The sequence below is a fragment of the Suncus etruscus genome, chromosome 10 (genome assembly GCF_024139225.1).
Source record: "Suncus etruscus isolate mSunEtr1 chromosome 10, mSunEtr1.pri.cur, whole genome shotgun sequence".
Taxonomy (NCBI): domain Eukaryota; kingdom Metazoa; phylum Chordata; class Mammalia; order Eulipotyphla; family Soricidae; genus Suncus; species Suncus etruscus.
In genome coordinates, this window is record NC_064857.1 from 107,316,653 (window position 1) to 107,336,927 (window position 20,275).

General features: G+C 38.7%; 1 non-coding gene across 1 annotated transcript; it reads left to right on the forward strand.

Annotated features, from left to right (window-relative positions):
* Positions 1-3,158: 3,158 nt before the first annotated feature.
* LOC126021417 (U6 spliceosomal RNA) lies at positions 3,159-3,265 on the forward strand. Its single transcript, XR_007499934.1, has one exon. It is a non-coding gene; the product is annotated as a U6 spliceosomal RNA (small nuclear RNA).
* Positions 3,266-20,275: the final 17,010 nt, after the last annotated feature.

Genomic DNA, 20,275 nt, shown 5'->3' on the forward strand with positions numbered 1-20,275 from the left:
CAGGAATAACCCCTGAGCATCGCCGGGTGTGGCCCAAAAAACAAAAAAAAAAATGTATGTGTGTGTGTGTGTGTGTGTGTGTGTGTGTGTGTATAGTTACATAGTAATAGAGAAATAAATAGCCCAAAACATCAAACTGGAGATGTGCTTTACAGAACTGAGCTTATATGGGGGAGAAGGGGTGTAAATGGGCCGGGTTTTTTGGCCTTTGGTGTAAGAACTCAGACACTCGGATGTGATATGGTGTTGGAATGACGTATGTGTTAAACTGACTTTAATAGTATCATAAATCATAATGCCTCAATTAAAAAGGGAGAAAAGGGGCTGAAAAAGATGTGCAGTGCATAATGCTTTGCACAAGCCAATCCTGGTTCTATTCCTGGCACCACCTATGATCCCCTAAGACTGACCAAGAGTAAACCCAGAGCATAGCCAGTATTATCTCAAATCAAACCAAACATGCAAAATGGGAAAAAAATAGACCAAGTATTGAATCCATAGATGGCTCTAGGGAAGATGAAATTTTAATATTTATTCTTTTAATTCCTGACCATGAGATGCCTTTACATTTTGTTTATGTTTTCTTCTGTTTAGTAATAAAGTTTCAACTCTTTTATTAGGTTTACTTTCAGGCATGTTATCTTTTTCCCCCCTCTTTCTTCTTTTTGAGTCACATCTGGCCATTCTTAGGGCTTATTCCTGGCTCTGCACTCAGTGGTCACTACTGGAAGGTTTTGGAGATAACGTGGGATATTGAGAATTGAACCTGGATTGGCCATATACAAGGCAGTACCCTATCTGCTGTATTATCATTCCAGCCCCTCTCTTATCTTTTTTGGATGCAATTGTAAATGTCACTTTTTAATTAATTAATTAGGCAGACCCCCCAGTCTGCCTTATCAATAGGCACTTATTAAAGTTTTGTCACTATAGTTTGGGTCTCCTCTCTGCAGTGTTGCTGGCTCTGTGGCTTAGATCTATACATATAACACAATTTTATGCCACTTATGTGCCAGAGACCCATAACCCCATACCCTGTTATCTCCTGTCCACCTTTTCTTACTTCTTCCCTTGAATTCTTTCCTTTCTTTCCTGTTCCCATTAATCTAGGGACCAGGCAATCTTCATATTGATACCCTCTATTCTCCCATAACCCCTTACCCTGTTACCTCCTGTCCACCTCTTATTACTTCTTCCCTTGAATTCTTTCCTTTCTTTCCTGTTCCCATTAATCTAGGGACCAGGCAATCTCCATATTGATACCCTGTATTCTTTTGTCTTGTTATTCTATACACTGCAGATAAGTGAGATCATCTTATACTCGTGTTCTTTCTGACTTACTTCACTTAAGATTGTATCCTCTAGTTTCATCCAAGTTGTAGTGAGTTTTGTAACTGCAGTCCAGGAATTCCAAGCACTATAGTTGATACTGTGGGTTTTGTGGGATGTGTTTTTGGCTGCCAGGCCTTCTGGAAAGACAAGAAGGTGGGGAGGGTGCCCTCACTCACTCCAAAAAAAAAGTCCTGGTGATGTCAGTCCAAATACCAGCACACATGGTATTTGGTTTCTCTGCAGAGTAATGTAGTGAATGGTTGATGTTGGGCCATTGATGAAGAGGTGATTTTGGGTGATGGTTATAACTGGATAGGTTTTGGCAGAGTGGGAACTTGGTCCACCTCTCCCCACAAGATTGCCAACTTTCAGCTGCACGATGATGTACAGGGTTAGTTTTTTATAGCCTAAGATTCTAGTTTTTGCAGAAGTTTATCAAGGATGGCTGTTTGATAAGTGTGGGTAGGCCTTCTTCCAAGTTATATCTACTCAAATCATTGGGACTTTGCCTAGCTACTGATCCTTGTCTTAGCAGTCACACATATTCTTCATTCCATCATGAAGGAGCCTTCTGGTGCTCCAGAGACAGGCTTGTTTCCAAAATATAGGCTCTTACCCACTTGGATTCCAAACCAATAAGGCTACAGTGATATTATCTGGTCTGGAAGTTTTCCCTGAGGTTTTGCACCAACGACTTGGGGTAAGAGTTTCCTATGGAGCACTCTGTCTGCTAAAATTACTAGCTTTCAGAGCCTAGTCGCAGCACCCAGGCTTATAGTCAAGTGTCTCCTGGAGTACTTGGGTTTTTGTAGTCCAACTCTTCCATCTGTTTGGTCTATAATTCTGCACAGGCATTTCTGATTTCTTTTGTTTAGGCAGCAACGTGAGTTCCACCCTCCTTCCTGCTTGCCAATACCAACCAGTCACCCACCTTCAGAAATGCAGATGCCCTTTCATTCTCCCACAATCCCTTAGCAAGCTCATTGATTTAGGAACAGTGATAGAAGGATGTTGGTGCCCTGTTGGTGAATGTGATACAGTATTAGTATATTCCTGAACATGAATATGAATACTGCTGTAAGTCACTGTGCTGAGAAAACAAAGGAACAAACAAACATGCCCTTGGATACCCATGAAATCCTATGTTAATTAAATATTGTGATTGTATCTCAGCTATATAATGATTTATGCTTTTATGTGGTTATTACTATGTTTTTTAGGGAATTTCCTCCCTCCTAGGATCTGCTCCATATTCTGTAGGTTTTTGACTCTATACTCACTTTAACGTAAATGTTTTTAATAGAACTGAAAAAAGCCTGATTTTATGTGTTTTAATTCACCAATAATAAAAGTGTCAAATCCGCCCTTGTTTTTTGCTATATGAACATTATTAGTGGGCCGGAGAGATAACACAGCAGCATTTGCCTTGCAAACAGCCGATCCAGGACCAAAGGTGTTGGTTCGAATCCCAGTGTCCCATATGGTCCACCGCGCCTGCCAGGAGCTATTTCTGAGCAGACAGCCAGGAGTAACCCCTGAGCACCGCCGGGTGTGACCCAAAAACCAAAAAAAAAAAAAAAAAAAAAAAAAGAACATTACTAGTGGTGCTTGTGGTGATGGGGTCATCTTTGTAATAATAAGATCCAACTCAGCGTATTCCACATGGAAGGCATATACCCTATTACATGAACTATCTTTCTGATCCTCTTTTCTTGGTTGAAGTCTTCATTATTTTGCAATGGCATTAGTATTAGGAATTTAGGGCAAAATAACTAACTGGAAGAGAATTAGAGAATACACTGAGTTTAGATTAAGAAATCACTTGAGTGCTCGCTTCGGCAGCATATATACTAAAATTGGAACGATACAGAGAAGATTAGCATGGCCCCTGCGCAAGGATGACATGCAAATTCGTGAAGCGTTCCATATTTTTAATAAGTAAAATTAAAAAAAAAAGAAATCACTTGAATATACTCTGTGCTGGTTAGCACTATAAGGCCAATAGATTTTCCTATAATTTGGCATTTAGGTCAATTTGTTTTTTCCCCACAAGAATTCTAGTCACTAATATATTAACCCAGATGATAATATTATGCTTCATCCTTGTCAATATTGTTGATCATTTAGTCATACCCAGTATAGGTGCTGAGCATTCGAACATAAATGGACATGGTTCCTGATATCACAGAACAGAGGGACAGAAAAACAAATCGTTGAAAGGATACACAGCATCCTGTAAATAAGAACAAGCATGCAGTTTCTAATTTGCTACACTTTCTAGGACCCAGTATTGCCTCTGACATTGAGGTTAAGAGTCAGCTGGGGCCCGGAGAGAGCACAGTGGCGTTTGCCTTGCAAGCAGCCGATCCAGGACCAAAGGTGGTTGGTTCGAATCCCGGTGTCCCATATGGTCCCCCGTGCCTGCCAGGAGCTATTTCTGAGCAGACAGCCAGGAGTAACCCCTGAGCACTGCCGGGTGTGGCCCAAAAACAAAACAAAACAAACCAAACAAACAAAAAAAAAGAGTCAGCTGGCTTTTATCCTTGTGCATATATAATTCTTCTGGGGCTGTTTACTCATATACATTATATCCCATTCCTGTAAGCATTTGAGTTTATGACTTCTATTATAACTTTAATTCTCATGAAGGCATAATATAGATAAGAGCCAAGTGAGTAGTACCCTATTTAATTACCAATACTTAAGGAAGTTTCCATTTTTATCCATTGCCCTATAATTGCTTCAATATGCATGGCCAAAGTAAACGTTTGTCCTCAAGATGAACAACTCCAAACTATAGACAAGAAATAACATTTCAGGATCTGATAAATCTTATGAGCATGCCTTGAATATCACTTTAAATTTTGTTCCCTGGGTACCTATTCTTGGAGGCAGAGAACTGTTTAATCCTAATGCCTTTTTATATCTGTCCTGCACAAGTTCTTCACTTCACCCCATACTGGGAACCATTGCTCTTACTTTGAACAGGTTCAGGCAAATACTCTCTACTGAGTCTTTTTATCCTCACTGCCATCTTCTCTCCAGGTCCTGCTTTATCTTCCTCTGATTCAGGTCTCTGCATATGCTAGAACCTCAACTGTGGGCATACTTTAATGTTCTTCCATAACATTCCTCAGCCCCAGGCAAAATTAGGGCTACATTGCGATATTTATTTCAAGTGAGTATTCATTTAATGGAGGCAATATGTTCCTGGAGTATTCTGAATTGGGGTATGAGGTCAGGTAGTCCAACTATCAGGGATATAGTTTATCAATGAAGAGCTTCCAATCAAAACTGGAACTGAGTGGAGAAGTAAGATAAGATCATAAGTAACTTTAGAAAAATTCCTAGAGAGGACATTCCTAGAGAGGACACCCCTCACTCAGGATCAATCTGGAATATGCATGGATCTCAAAGATATTCAAGTAGGAAGACATGGATTACAGTTATCCTTAGAGAAATTTGGATTTTGAGTGTTACTGTAAAGATGAAAGTGATTTCAATAGCCCAGGAAAGCCTCTAAAAGACACTCAAAGCATGCAATTTTGAGGGGAGGGATTTTTGAAGAAGATGGAAAGGTGTATAGAAAACAGATAAAAGATTGCTATAAAATCTGAATTGCATAGAGGGGAGGACCTGTGCCCAAGAATAATGGAAAGTTTATGGGGATCTTACAGGGCCTGTTGGCTTCTAAATCATTGGACCAGGCAGAGAATTAAATGTATCAAGGTGCCTGTTTTTAATAATAAAGTTTTATTGGCACATGACCATTCCCAATTGGTTTACAAATGCAAAGATAGCATTTATTCTACAATAACAGATCATGGCCCTTGTAGCCTTAAATATTTGTCATTTCTCACTCTTTACTGAAAAATGCAGACAACTTCTTAATAGGCCCTCACTTCTAGCTTCAACTTCACATATTCAGTTATACTGTTTTTTTCTTTGGTAGGTATGTGTGTGAGGCCACACTAGGCTTACTTTTTTTTTTTTGTTTTGTTTTTGGGCAACACCCGTTTGATGTACAGGGGTTACTCCTGGCTATGCGCTCAGAAATCGCCCCTGGCTTGGGGGTACCATATGGGATGCTGGGGGATGGAACCGAGGTCCTTCCTATGCTAGCGCTTGCAAGGCAGACACCTTACCTCTAGTGCCACCTTCCCGGCCCCTTGTTTCTATCAGAAGAAAAAAAGATGACCTATATAGCAACAATGTGAACCCACATTATTTTCTTCTTCTCCTCCTCCTCCTCCTTTCCTCCACTTCCTCCTTTCTCCTCCTCCTTTCCTCTCCTCCTCCTCCTTTCCTCCTCCTTCTTTCCTCCTCCTTCTCTTCCTCCTCCTCCTTTCCTCCTCCTCCTTTCCTCCTCCTCTTCCTTTCCTCCTCCTCTCCTCTTCCTTTCCTCCTCCTCCTCTTCCTTTCCTCCTCCTCCTCCTTTCCTCCTCCTCCTTCCTCCTCCTCCTCCTCCTCCTCCTCCTCCTCCTCCTCCTCCTCTCCTCCTCCTCCTCCTCCTCCTTCTTCTTCTTCTTCATGGGTAAAATTAAAATCTCGGGAACTGAACCTGGATCATTTGGAGACTTAGCCTTTTTATTCAAAGCAAGCAAAGATGACATAGTGAAAGTATGTTAATGAAACAAAAAGTAAGATTAGTGGGGTTGGAGAGATAGCACAGTGGTAGGGTGTTTGCCTTGCATGCAGCCGATTCAGGATAAATGGTGTTTTGAACCCCAGAATCCCATATGGTACCCCAGGTCTGCCAAGAGCCAATTCTGAGCCCAAAGCTAGGAGTGCCTCCTGAGCACCGTCGAGTGTGGCCCCAAAACCAAAAAAATTAATTAAGATTACTTTAAGTGTGTTGGGCGTATTTTGCCAAATTAGATAACAATAGTTTTGTTGGTTTTAGATATTGTCCCATGCCATTATGGACTCCCCTTTAGATGCAGGTTTATAATACTCAAGAGTGTTCATTATATAGTCATCAAAGACATTACTAAAGTTTAAATGTTTATAGTGCTAAAACTTTTGTTTTAATTGAAGGTGGAGGATCTCACTTAAAGTGTATATGATGTCAACAACTATAGTCCTGTCAATACCTGGAGAAGATTGCTTGACATTACAAACTACATTTCTCTATTAGCACTTCTTGAATGATTAGCAACATCTGTATTGAAACAATCTTAAGTATTATATATCCTCATAGATCAAAGCTGTGTGTTCTGCTTCCAACATTAGTGATATTATAGGTCTCAGTAGAATTTTGGGTAAATCTTACTGAGTCTTGACAACTCATGCTGTTGCAATTTCATAGAGATGTGATTTCAAAATAAGTTAACATGCTGATTAGTTAATTTACCCTCTGCCTGAAATTCAAGACAATAATTTAATATAGCCCATTGTTAAAATAGAACTATATAATAAACATTATTTAATTATAATATATTTACAATAAAATATTTATTTTTCTGTTTTATAATATTAAAAAATTTTGGGGGGAGATCCAGATGTACTCAGGGATTACTCTTGGCTCTGCATTTAGTAATCACTCCTGGTGGTGCTAGGGAGACCATATGAGATGCTGATGGTTGAGTACAGGTTGGCTGCATGCAAGGTAAGAGCCTACCTGCTCTACTGTTGTGTCAATGCTTCTAACATATTTTTCAACAGAAAGGATATCAACAAAAACAATAGCAGCAAGAACAACAGCAACAAAAACTGAAGCTAAAAACAAGTAAATAATATTTTAGTTAATATATTTTATATTATCTATAGTAAAAAATGTGAATTAAGTGACCAAAGCACAGGACCTAAAGAGGTCTTATCTTGAGACATAGGCTCCATAGGCATTGGGCCTTCTTCTAAGATAAAACTTATAGTAAAATATATTTATTTCATAATATTATATATAATGTTCACATATAAGTAGCATATTTACACAAATATTCATTTATATAGTATCTAATAGATCTATCACATTAACAATTATTTATTAATGTATGTTATTTGTATATACATGTTTTTTTGGGGGTTTTTGGGTCACACCTGGCAGCTCTCAGAGGTTACTCCTGGCTCTCTGCTCAGAAATCGCTCCTGGCAGACCATATTGGATGCTGGGATTCGAAACACTGACCTTCTGTATACAAGGCAAAGGTTTTACCTCCATGCTATCTCTCCGGCCCCTAGTATGTATGTAATATATTATATAATATGAGTTTTTATATAAATAAATATATAAATTATAGATATAATACTTAAACAAACTTCAAATCTCAGACAATAGATTTGGAGACATTGACAGTAATACCAATACAGGGTAAGAATCTAAGATGGTCAGTGACTTATATTCTTGTAGCTAACTTTTTTTTTTTTATTTAAACACCTTGATTACATACATGATTGTGTTTGGGTTTCAGTCATGTAAAGAACACCACCCATCACCAGTGCAACATTCCCATCACCAATGTCCCAAATCTCCTTCCTCCCCACCCGACCCCCGCCTGTACTCTAAACAGGCTTTCCATTTCCCTCATACATTCTCATTATTAGGACAGTTCAAAATGTAGTTATTTCTCTAACTAAAATCATCACTCTTTGTGGTGAGCTTCCTGAGGTGAGCTGGAACTTCCAGCTTTTTTTCTCTTTTGTGTCTGAAAATTATTATTGCAAGAATGACTTTCATTTTTCTTAAAACCCATAGATGAGTGAGACCATTCTGCGTTTTTCTCTCTCTCTCTGACTTATTTCACTCAGCATAATAGATTCCGTGTACATCCATGTATAGGAAAATTTCATGACTTTATCCTGACAGCTGCATAATATTCCATTGTGTATATTTACCACAGTTTCTTTAGCCATTCTTCTGTTGAAGGGCATCTTGGTTGTTTCCAGAGTCTTGGTATGGTAAATAGTGCTGCAATGAATATAGGTGTAGGGAAGGGGTTTTTGTATTGTATTTTTGTGTTCTTAGGGTATATTCCCAGGAGTGGTATAGCTGGATCGTATGGGAGCTCGATTTCCAGTTTTTGGAGGAATCTCCATATCACTTTTCATAGGCGGCATTCCCACCAGCAGTGGATAAGAGTTCCTTTCTCTCCACATCCCCACCAACACTGTTTATTCTCATTCTTTGTGATGTGTGCCATTCTCTGTGGTGTGAGGTGTAATCTCATCATTGTTTTGATTTTCATCTCCCTGATGATTAGTGATGTGGAGCATTTTTTTCATGTGTCTTTTGGGCATTTGTATTTCTTCTTTGTCAAAGTGTCTGTTCATTTCTTCTCCCCATTTTTTGATGGGATTAGATGTTTTTTTCTTGTAAAGTTCTGTCAGTGCCTTGTATATTTTGGAGATTAGCCCCTTATCTGATGAGTATTGGGTGAATAGTTTCTCCCACTCAGTGGGTGGCTCTTGTATCCTGGGCACTATTTCCTTTGAGGTGCAGAAGCTTCACAGCTTAATATATTGCCATCTGTTAATCTCTGCTTTCACTTGCTTGGAGAGTGCAGTTTCCTCCTTGAAGATGCCTGTAATGTACTGAAGTGTTTTGCCTATGTGCTGTTCTATATATCTTATGGTTTTGGGTCTGATATCAAGGTCTTTAATCCATTTGGATTTTACCTTTGTACATGATGTTAGCTGGGGGTCTAAGTCCAATTTTTTGCAGTGGCTATCCAGTTGTTCCAACACCACTTGTTGAAGAGGCTTTCCCTGCTCCATTTAGGATTTCCTGCTTCTTTATCAAAAATTAGGTGATTGTATGTCTGGGGAACATTTTCTGAGTATTCAAGCCTATTCCACTGATCTGAGGGCCTGTCCTTATTCCAATACCATGCTGTTTTGATAACTATTGCTTTGTAGTTAAGTTTAAAGTTGGGGAAAGTAATTCCTCCCATATTCTTTTTCCCAATGATTGCTTTAGCTATTCTAGGGTGTTTATTGTTCCAAATGAATTTCAAAAGTGCCTGATCCACTTCTTTGAAGAATGTCATGGGCATCTTTAGAGGGATAGCATTAAATCTGTATAATGCCTTGGGGAGTATTGCCATTTTGATGATGTTAATCCTGCCAATCTATGAGCAGGGTATGCGTTTCCATTTCTGCGTGTTCTCTCTTATTTCTTGGAGCAGAGTTTTATAGTTTTCTTTGTATAGGTCCTTCCCATTTTTATTCAAGTTGATTCCAAGATATTTGAGTTTGTGTGGCACTATTGTGAATGGGGTTGTTTTCTTAATGCCCATTTCTTCCTTATTACTATTGGTGTATAGAAAGGCCATTGATTTTTGTGTGTTAATTTTGTAGCCTGCCACCTTGCTATATGAGTCTATTGTTTCTAGAAGCTTTTTGGTATAGTCGTTAGGGTTTTCTAAGTAGAGTATCATGTCATCTGCAAACAGTGAAAGCTTGACTTCTTCCTTTCTTATGTGGATTCCCTTGGTATCTTTTTCTTTCCTAATCACTATAGCGAGTACTTCCAGTGCTATGTTGAATAGGAGTGGTGAGAGAGGACAGCCTTGTCTTGTGCCAGAATTTAGAGGGAAGGCTTTTAGTTTTTCTCCATTGAGGATAATATTTGACACTGGCTTGTGGTAGATGGCCTTCACTATACTGAGAAAGGTTCCTTCCATTCCCATCTTGCTGAGAGTTTTGATCAAGAATGGGTTTTGGACCTTATCAAATGCTTTCTCTGCATCTATTGATATGATCACGTGGTTTTTATTTTTCTTGTTGTTGATGTTGTGTATTATGTTGATAGATTTACGGATGTTAAAACAGCCTTGCATTCCTGGGATGAAACCTACTTGATCGTAATGGATGATCTTCTTTATTTATTTATTTATTTTTATTTAAACACCTTGATTACATACATGATTGTGTTTGGGTTTCAGTCATGTAAAGAACACCACCCATCACCAGTGCAACATTCCCAACACCAATGTCCCAAGTCTCCCTCCTCCCCACCCGACCCCCGCCTGTACTCTAAACAGGCTCTCCATTTCCCTCATACATTCTCATTATTAGGACAGTTCAAAATGTAGTTATTTCTCTAAACTAAACTCATTAGTCTTTGTGGTGAGCTTCCTGAGGTGAGCTGGAACTTCCAGCTCTTTTCTCTTTTGTGTCTGAAAATTATTATTGCAAGAATGTCTTTTATTTTTTTTAAAACCCATAGATGAGTGAGACCATTCTGCGTTTTTCTCTCTCTCTCTGACTTATTTCACTCAGCATAATAGATTCCGTGTACATCCATGTATAGGAAAATTTCATGACTTCATCTCTCCTGACAGCTGCATAATATTCCATTGTGTATATTTACCACAGTTTCTTTAGCCATTCTTCTGTTGAAGGGCATCTTGGTTGCTTCCAGAGTCTTGCTATGGTAAATAGTGCTGCAATGAATATAGGTGTAAGGAAGGGGTTTTTGTATTGTATTTTTGTGTTCTTAGGGTATATTCCTAGGAGTGGTATAGCTGGATCATATGGGAGCTCGATTTCCAGTTTTTGGAGGAATCTCCATATTGCTTTCCATAAAGGTTGAACTAGATGACATTCCCACCAGCAGTGGATAAGAGTTCCTTTCTCTCCACATCCCCACCAACACTGTTTATTCTCATTCTTTGTGATGTGTGCCATTCTCTGTGGTGTGAGGTGTAATCTCATCGTTGTTTTGATTTGCATCTCCCTGATGATTAGTGATGTGGAGCACTTTTTCATGTGTCTTTTGGGCATTTGTATTTCTTCTTTGTCAAAGTGTCTGTTCATTTCTTCTCCCCATTTTTTGATGGGATTAGATGTTTTTTTCTTGTAAATTTCTGTCAGTGCCTTGTATACTTTGGAGATTAGCCCCTTATCTGATGGGTATTGGGTGAATAGTTTCTCCCACTCAGTGGGTGGCTCTTGTATCCTGGACACTATTTCCTTTGATGTGCAGAAGCTTCTCAGCTTAATATATTGCCATCTGTTAATCTCTGCTTTCACTTGCTTGGAGAGTGCAGTTTCCTCCTTGAAGATGCCTGTAATGTACTGGAGTGTTTTGCCTATGTGCTGTTCTATATATCTTATGGTTTTGGGTCTGATATCGAGGTCTTTAATCCAGTTGGATTTCGCCTTCGTACATGATGTTAGCTGGGGGTCTAAATTCAATTTTTTGCAAGTGGCTATCCAGTTGTTCCAACACCACTTGTTGAAGAGGCTTTCCCTGCTCCATTTAGGATTTCCTGCTCCTTTATCAAAAATTAGGTGATTGTATGTCTGGGGAACATTTTCTGAGTATTCAAGCCTATTCCACTGATCTGAGGGCCTGTCCTTATTCCATTACCATGCTGTTTTGATAACTATTGCTTTGTAGTTAAGTTTAAAGTTGGGGAAAGTAATTCCTCCCATATTCTTTTTCCCAATGATTGCTTTAGCTATTCTAGGGTGTTTATTGTTCCAAATGAATTTCAAAAGTGCCTGATCCACTTCTTTGAAGAATGTCATGGGCATCTTTAGAGGGATAGCATTAAATCTGTATAATGCCTTGGGGAGTATTGCCATTTTGATGATGTTAATCCTGCCAATCTATGAGCAGGGTATGCGTTTCCATTTCTGCGTGTTCTCTCTTATTTCTTGGAGCAGAGTTTTATAGTTTTCTTTGTATAGGTCCTTCCCATTTTTATTCAAGTTGATTCCAAGATATTTGAGTTTGTGTGGCACTATTGTGAATGGGGTTGTTTTCTTAATGCCCATTTCTTCCTTATTACTATTGGTGTATAGAAAGGTCATTGATTTTTGTGTGTTAATTTTGTAGCCTGCCACCTTGCTATATGAGTCTATTGTTTCTAGAAGCTTTTTGGTATAGTTGTTAGGGTTTTCTAAGTAGAGTATCATGTCATCTGCAAATAGTGAGAACTTGACTTCTTCCTTTCCTATGTGGATTCTCTTGATATCTTTTTCTTGCCCTATTGCTATAGCAAGTACTTCCAGTGCTATGTTGAATAGGAGTGGTGAGAGAGGACAGCCTTGTCTTGTGCCAGAATTTAGAGGGAAGGCTTTTAGTTTTTCTCCATTGAGGATAATATTTGCCACTGGCTTGTGGTAGATGGCCTTAACTATATTGAGAAAGGTTCCTTCCATTCCCATCTTGCTGAGAGTTTTGATCAAGAATGGGTGTTGGACCTTATCAAATGCTTTCTCTGCATCTATTGATATGATCATGTGGTTTTTTATTTTTCTTGTTGTTGATGTTGTGTATTATGTTGATATATTTACGGATGTTAAAACAGCCTTGCATTCCTGGGATGAAACCTACTTGATTGTAGTGGATGATCTTCTTAATGAGGCATTGAATCCTATTTGCCAGGATTTTGTTGAGGATCTTTGCATCTGCATTCATCAGCGATATTGGTCTGTAATTTTTTTTTTCTTAGCATCTCTGTCTGGTTTTAGGTATCAAGGTGATGTTGGCTTCATAAAAGCTATTTGGAAGTGTTTCCGTTAGTTCAATTTCATGAAAGAGTCTTTCCAGGATTGGTAGTAGTTCTTCTTGGAAAGTTTGAAAGAATTCATTAGTGAATCCATCTGGGCCTGGGCTTTTGTTTTTGGGCAGACATTTGATTATCGTTTTAATTTCATCAATAGTGATGGGGTGTTTAGATATGCTACATCCTCTTCCTTCAACTGTGGAAGATTATAAGAGTCCAAGAATTTATCCATTTCTTCCAGGTTCTCATTTTTAGTGGCGTAGAGTTTCTCAAAGTAGTTTCTGATTACCCTTTGAATCCCTGTCATATCAGTAGTGATCTCTCCTTTTTCATTCCTAATATGAGTTATCAAATTTCTCTCTCTTTCTTTGTTAGTTTTGCCAGTGGTCTATCAATCTTGTTTATTTTTTCAAAGAACCAACTTCTGCTTTCATTGATCTTTCGAATTGTTTTTTGGGTTTCCACTTCGTTGATTTCTGCTCTCAGCTTTGTTATTTCCTTCTGTCTCCCTATTTTTGTGTCCTTTTGTTGAGCACTTTCTAGTTCTGTTAGCTGTGTCATTAAGCTACTCAGGTAAGCTCCTTCTTCTTTCCTGATGTGTGCTTGCAAAGCTATAAATTTTCCTCTCAGTACTGCTTTTGCTGTGTTCCATAAGTTCTGATAGTTTGTGTCTTTATTGTCATTTGTTTCCAGGAACCTTTTGATTTCCTCCTTGATTCATCTTGGATCCACTGGTTATTGAGTATGAGGCTGTTTAACTTCCAGGTGTTGAATTTTTCTTCTGTGTCCCTTTGGAATTCACAAATAATTTCAGAGCCTTGTGGTCAGCGAAAGTAGTCTTCACAATTTCTATCCGCTTGATATTATGGAGGTATGTTTTGTTTGCCAGCATGTAGTCTATCCTGGAGAATGTCCCATGTACATTGAAGAAGAATATGTATCCAGGTCTCTGGGGATGGAGTGTCCTATATATATCCACTAGGCCTCTTTCTTCCATTTCTCTTTTCAGGTCTAGTATATTCTTGTTGGGTTTCAGTCTGGTTGACCTATCCAGTGTTGACAAAGCCGTGTTGAGGTCCCCCACAATTATTGTGTTGTTAATAATATTATTTTTCAGATTTGTCAACAGTTATATTAAATATTTTGCTGGCCCCTCATTCGGTGCATATATGTTTAGGAGAGTTATTTCTTCCTGCTCTACTTACCCCTTGATTAATATAAAAAGTCCATCTTTGTCCCTTACAGCCTTCCTGAGTATAAAGTTTGCATTATCTGATATTAGTATGGCCACTCCAGGTTTTTTATGGGTTTTGTTTGCTTGGATCATTTTTCTCCAGCCTTTTGTTTTGAGTCTATGTTTGTTCTGACTATTCAGGTGCGTTTCTTGTAGGCAGCAGAAGGTTGGATTGAGTTTTGATCCATTTAACCACTCTGTGTCTCTTAACTGGTGCATTTAGTCCATTGATGTTGAGAGAAAGAATTGTCCTGGGATTTAATGCCATCTTTATATCGAAATTTGGTGTGTCTTTTGGTTACTCTTGTCTTAAATTAGGTCTTTCAGTTTTTTTCTTAAGACTGATTTTGAGTCTGTAAAGTTTCTGAGCTGTTTTTGTCTGTGAAACCATGTATTCTTCCATCAAACTGGAAAGTGAGTTTTGCTGGGTACAGTATTCTAGGTGAAGCATTGATTTCATTCAGTCTTGTCACAATATCCCACCACTGCTTTCTGGCCTTGAGTGTTTCTGGTGACAGGTCTGCTGTAAATCTCAAGGATGCTCGCTTGAGTGTAATTTCCCCTTTTGATCTTGCTGTTTTCAGAATTCTGTCTCTATCTGTGGGATTCGTCATTGTGACTAGGATGTGTCTTGGGGTATTTTTTTCTGGGGTCTCTTTTGGTTGGTACTCTTCGAGCATGCAGGATTTGATCACATATTTAGCTCTGGAAGTTTCTCTTTAATGATGTTCTTTTTTTTTTTTTTTTTTTTGGTTTTTTGGGCCACACCCATTTGACGCTCAGGGGTTACTCCTGGCTATGCCCTCAGAAGTCGCTTCTGGCTTGGGGGACCATATGAGACACCGGGGGATCGAACCGCGGTCCGTCCTAGGCTAGCGCTGGCAAGACAGACACCTTACCTTTAGCGCCACCACCCGGCCCCTTTAATGATGTTCTTGACCATTGATTCTTCCTGGAAATTTTTTTCTTGGGTCTCTGGAACTCCAATGATTCATAAGTTGTTTCTATTGAGCTTATCATAGACTTCTATTTTCATCTGTTCCCATTCTTTGACTAATTTTTCCATTGTCTGTTCATTTGCTTTAAGTTTTTTTCCAATCTCTCCTGCTTTATGGAATTGTTATGTATCTCATCTTCCACAGCATCAAGTCTATTCTCAGCTTCTGTTACCCTGTCCCAGAGCTTATCCATTTTGTCATTCACTTCGTTTACTGAGTTTTTCAGGCCTGTTTGTTGACATGTTATTTCAATTTGGAGTTTTGTGATTTCTGTCTTCATATTTTCTTGGTTCTTATTAGTGTTCTGTTCAACTCTATCCATGTTTTCTTTGAGTTCATTGAGCATCTTCCATATTGCTAGTCTAAAGTCCTTCTCTGAGAAGTTGATTAGTTGGTTGGTCATTATCTGGTCATCAGAATTGTCATCTTCATTCTCTATGTCTGATGGTGGCATGCGTTATTTCCCCATTGTCACATTTATATTGTGGGTTTTTCTATGTGTTGTGGTGGTATTCATTTGCTAAATGATACAGGCAGCACACTTCTTTGGCTCCGCCCTTTCTGGATGGGTTGGCTTGCCTCCAAGGGAGGGAAGTTCTCTGTGGATGAAGCCTCACATAGGATCAAATCTTAGGCCCAATCACGCAGCAGAGAAGACAGTACAGAGAGAAATGATGGGCTTCAGTGATCCAGCCCAGTTCTTAGTGTGTTTTTTCTTCTTGTTGTAATGGTGTTCTTTTCTTAGAAAGAGCGCAGGCCGTGTAGCAAAGCAGAGCCAAAGTGCTCTGCTGGAGCCTCTTTTCAGCCCACTCCCAAGAGGTTAACACAACTGGATAGTAGACAGACACACACAGGCATCACTCACAATTTTTCACAGTCGGGCCCCACTGGGCAGGCGGAGTTTCGTGGATTTTCCCAGCCTGACGTCACAAACAGGGGACCTGGCTTCTGCAATGCATAGCTGGTTTTCACGTTATGGAGCAGTTCCTTGGCGTTTTGCCCTAGAATTGGCCTCTGGGAGAGCAAGCTTTCTGGAGCATCTTTTTCGCCAACTCCCAAGAGGTTCATGCAACAGGATAGTATACAGACACACACAGGCAGCAGTCACAATTTTTCACATTCGGGCCCCCCTGGGCAGGCGTAGTTTCGTGGATTTTCCCAGCCTGACATCACAAACAGGGGACCGTAGCTAACTTTTAATAAGCATCTTCAGAGGACATCATTATTGCAGCTCACTATCCATGTTAATTTGCAATAGATTTCTCTCTTGCTCTTTGATTGAAACTCAATTTTTGGAGCTACCCAATTTTGGATTTGTGGGTGATATTGGTTCTCCTATCATTGCAAAGTTACAATTTATCAAATGCCCCCCAAGTATGTCCATCTTAGTGATGATACCTAGTGATATTGATAATTAAGACTATGAGTATATATATATATATATATGCTACCATTTTTCAGAGGCACAAGTAAAGGACTGGGAAGGATGTTGTTTGTTCCAAAATGACATTTCCACAGGTGTGTTAAAGCCAGGTGTGTTAATGGCTAGGCTGACATCTAAACTCTTACAAGTGATGGCAAAAGGCCCAAAAATGTTATGGAGTGAAGTCATGAGTTTAGGTGCCAGGAAAACTTACTATTTCTTCTCACATTGCATGCCCTTCACTTGCTGGTGATATTAATCTAATAACCTATAAGATCCATTGATTTTTTTAATCTGTTGTCATCTAGGAAGTTTCAACTCATTTGCCTTTGGGATATTGTAATGATTATTTATTATCTGGAGCCCTTCACAATGATAATAAAATGTAACATATGTAGTCAGCGCTTTATGTATATTTTACTATGTCTGATACTCATTAATCATGTTTATCTAAAGTAAAGTGGACTTCTTATTGGCATTTACCATAAATAATGGTAAGATTTTTAAAAAACTATTCTATATAGCAGAAACTGTATTCTGGTGACTAAAACGTGTGGTATTGTTGACACTATTTCAGAGGTTCAATGTATATTCACCTTGGAGAATAATTTCTTTCTTTTTTTTTTTTGTGGTTTTTGGGTCACACCCGGCAGTGCTCAGGGGTTACTCCTGGCTCCATGCTCAGAAATTGCTCCTGGCAGGCACGGGGGACTATATGGGATGCCGGGATTTGAACTGATGACCTTCTGCATGAAAGGCAAAAGCCTTACCTCCATGCTATCTCTCCAGCCCTGGAGAATAATTTCTAATGAATATTAATGTCAGCTCTATTCATGGTCATACCCATTTACTTTTATGATTCTTAGTACTTATCTATAAGCTATATATAATCACCCATTGAAGGGCTTGTTAGGAGCGAATAAAATGTATATAAAAGAACTTTTAAAACTATGTGAATTGAGCCGGAGAGAGCACAGCAGTAGGGCATTTGCCTTGCATGCGGTGGACCCAGGACAGACCTGGGTTTGATTTCCAGCATCCCACATGGTCTCCTGAGCCTGCCAGGAGCGATTTCTGAGTGCAGAGCCAGGAGTAACCCCTGAGTGCCACCGGGTGTGCCCCCCCCAAACAAAACCCAAATAAAACCACTATGTGAATATAATACTATTGTCACTTATAAATGACAGGTAATAGAATATATTGTCAGGTAACACTTATCTATAAGTCAAACTCATAGATTATTCAGAAATTACTGAAAGTGCTTTTGTAACAAGTAAATGGTTGACTAATAGATAAGAAAACTATTAAATGCCGTGATAAAGGTAGAACAATGCCAAATGCACAGTCGAAGTCTAATAATTGCCTATTATTGAACAGATAATTGAAGTCATGATTGAATTATTGATTATTATTTATTTATTATTATTTAATATTATTCATTATTGAATTATTGACATTGAACAGAACTGAATTTTAAAGAATGAGAAGAAATTGGATACGTTAGTAGTTTAGTGGACAAATGTTTTCTGAAGAGGAAATAACTTTGGTCATTGGATTAATTTAAGGGAGAGAGAGAGACAGAAAGAGAGAGATATAGAGGCAGAGAGACACACCAAGGGAAAAATAAGATTGTACAGGAACTGAGACAGCCCCTAAGCCTAGTTATACAATATGAAGCCTTTATGAAGCCTATTATATACAGATAATGTATAAACAGGTAAAGTTCATATAAAAAATGAAGATTATGTCCATAATCTTTTCTAAAAAGCTGCAGTAACAATTCATCTGTTCTAAGTAGATTCTTCATCTTGTATACTGAAATTTCCTCTTGTGTTCATCTTTCCTGCCCTGGTCTTGTCTCACTGTAGGTATGTCATATAGGTCAGAGGTGCCCTTTGCTTGGATTCTCTTGAAAAATAGGAACAAAAGATGAGTAAGGGAGTGCAGTTAGAGAAATAACTACACTAATAACTATCAGGACATGGTAATGAGTGAGAGAATACCTGTCTCGAAGACAGGCAGGGGGGTGGTGGAAGAGGGAGATGGGGGGCATTAGTGGTGGGAATGTTGCACTGGTGAAGAGGGGTGTTCTTTTTTTTAATATTATTTTTATTTTGATCAAAGTGGCTTACATATTGTTGACAATAATATTTTAGGTACATATTTACATAAAAACAGGGGGGATTTCCATCACCAATTTGTCCTCCCTACACCTCCGTTTTTGTCCTACTTCCCATATGCTCTTCCCTCACCCCCAGGGCTGCCAGAATATGTGGTCCCCTCTGTACCTAACCTACTACTTAGTAGTCTTGCACCTGTTTGGTCTTGGTGCCTCCCTTATTTCCCCCTCTAACTGGGGGGCAGGACTAGCTAGTTCAAGTTACGTGGTTTTGTTTGAAGAAAAGTAATAAACTGGGGTAAAAGTCTAATACGCAGAAAATAAGCGGAATTCTTCTTAGAGGCTCTCATCATCGATTTGAGAGATGAAGGAGAAAAAGGTGAAAGACTCCACCAGTACAAAAAGAAGTGTCAAATATCCAGTGAGGACTCCAACAATAACAATAAGCACCATAGGAAAAAAAAAATAAAAGACCGCCACGGTCTTGAGATAAGAAACATGGCATAGCACATAAAGAAAGAAAAGAAAAGAAGAGAAAAAAAATAAGTGTAAATGGGGGCAACAGCTTCAATAACCACACCAAAACAAAGAAATCGACCAAAAATAGATAGGTAAATAAAAAAATAATAATAAATGAAGATAAAAAATAATATATAAAAATAAACAATGTTTTGTGCTTTTGTGCTTTTTTTTCCCCTCCTGCCCTGGCACAGTAAATATTGGGGTCATTCGAAAAGGAATTCACTTGGCCTAAGAGATATGGGGTTTCTCCGCCCTTGGAGTATATTGTCATGGGATCAACTATAGACTCTGGTCAGGATCATTTACTCTCCCGGTGGTGCTTTTGTGTTGTTTGGAAGACTTCTGCTCCATCCTAGGTGATACAATCAGACCTCTGTATCTATCGATCTCAGTATCTGCACAGTTCCAGGGGTGGGACTTATGATGAAGTCAGTCTTTGTGGTTCTAGAAGTTCCGTTGAGGGGTGTTCTTTTTATGACTAAAATCTAACTTCAAACAGGTTTGTAGTCATGGTGCTTAAATAAAGATAATATTAAAAAAAAGATGAGGAACCTAGACTTAAGGTTGTAATAGAGAAACTGCTTTAATTTATTTTGTGACAGAATGATTCTGAAATTTTTCCCAATATGGATTTTAAAGAAAGAAATTAAATTTATCAACCATTGTCTTGCTATACTTGCCATTGAAGATGTGTTATGGTTGAGTTAGTGAAAATATCGGAATTATTTTTGACTCTTTTAAAACAGATACTGTGATTCATTTACTGATTCAAAGTTAGCATAAGGAGGGCTGAAGTGATAGTACAGTGGATCGCCTTGTATGTGACTGATCCAGTTTAATCCACAGGACCCCATCTTGTACCACCAGGAGTAATTCTTGAATGCAGAACTAGGTGCAAGCCATCATTATCACTAAATGTGGTCCCTAAACAAAAGACTTTCACTATTTTAATCCTAAATTTAATTTTGTTATTAAATTTTATATTATCAAATAGTTGGTGATTTTAACTTCTGGGGAAATATTCCCTTTTTTTGTGTGCAATGAATATGTATTTCATGAGGGCAAAAGCTTTTAGTTTAGAGTTCCTAATACATAAAAGTTTCTGACACATTTGATATACTTAGCAGATATTTGTGGGTTTTTTGTTTTTTGTTTTTTGGGTCACACCCGGCAGCGCTCAGGGGTTACTCC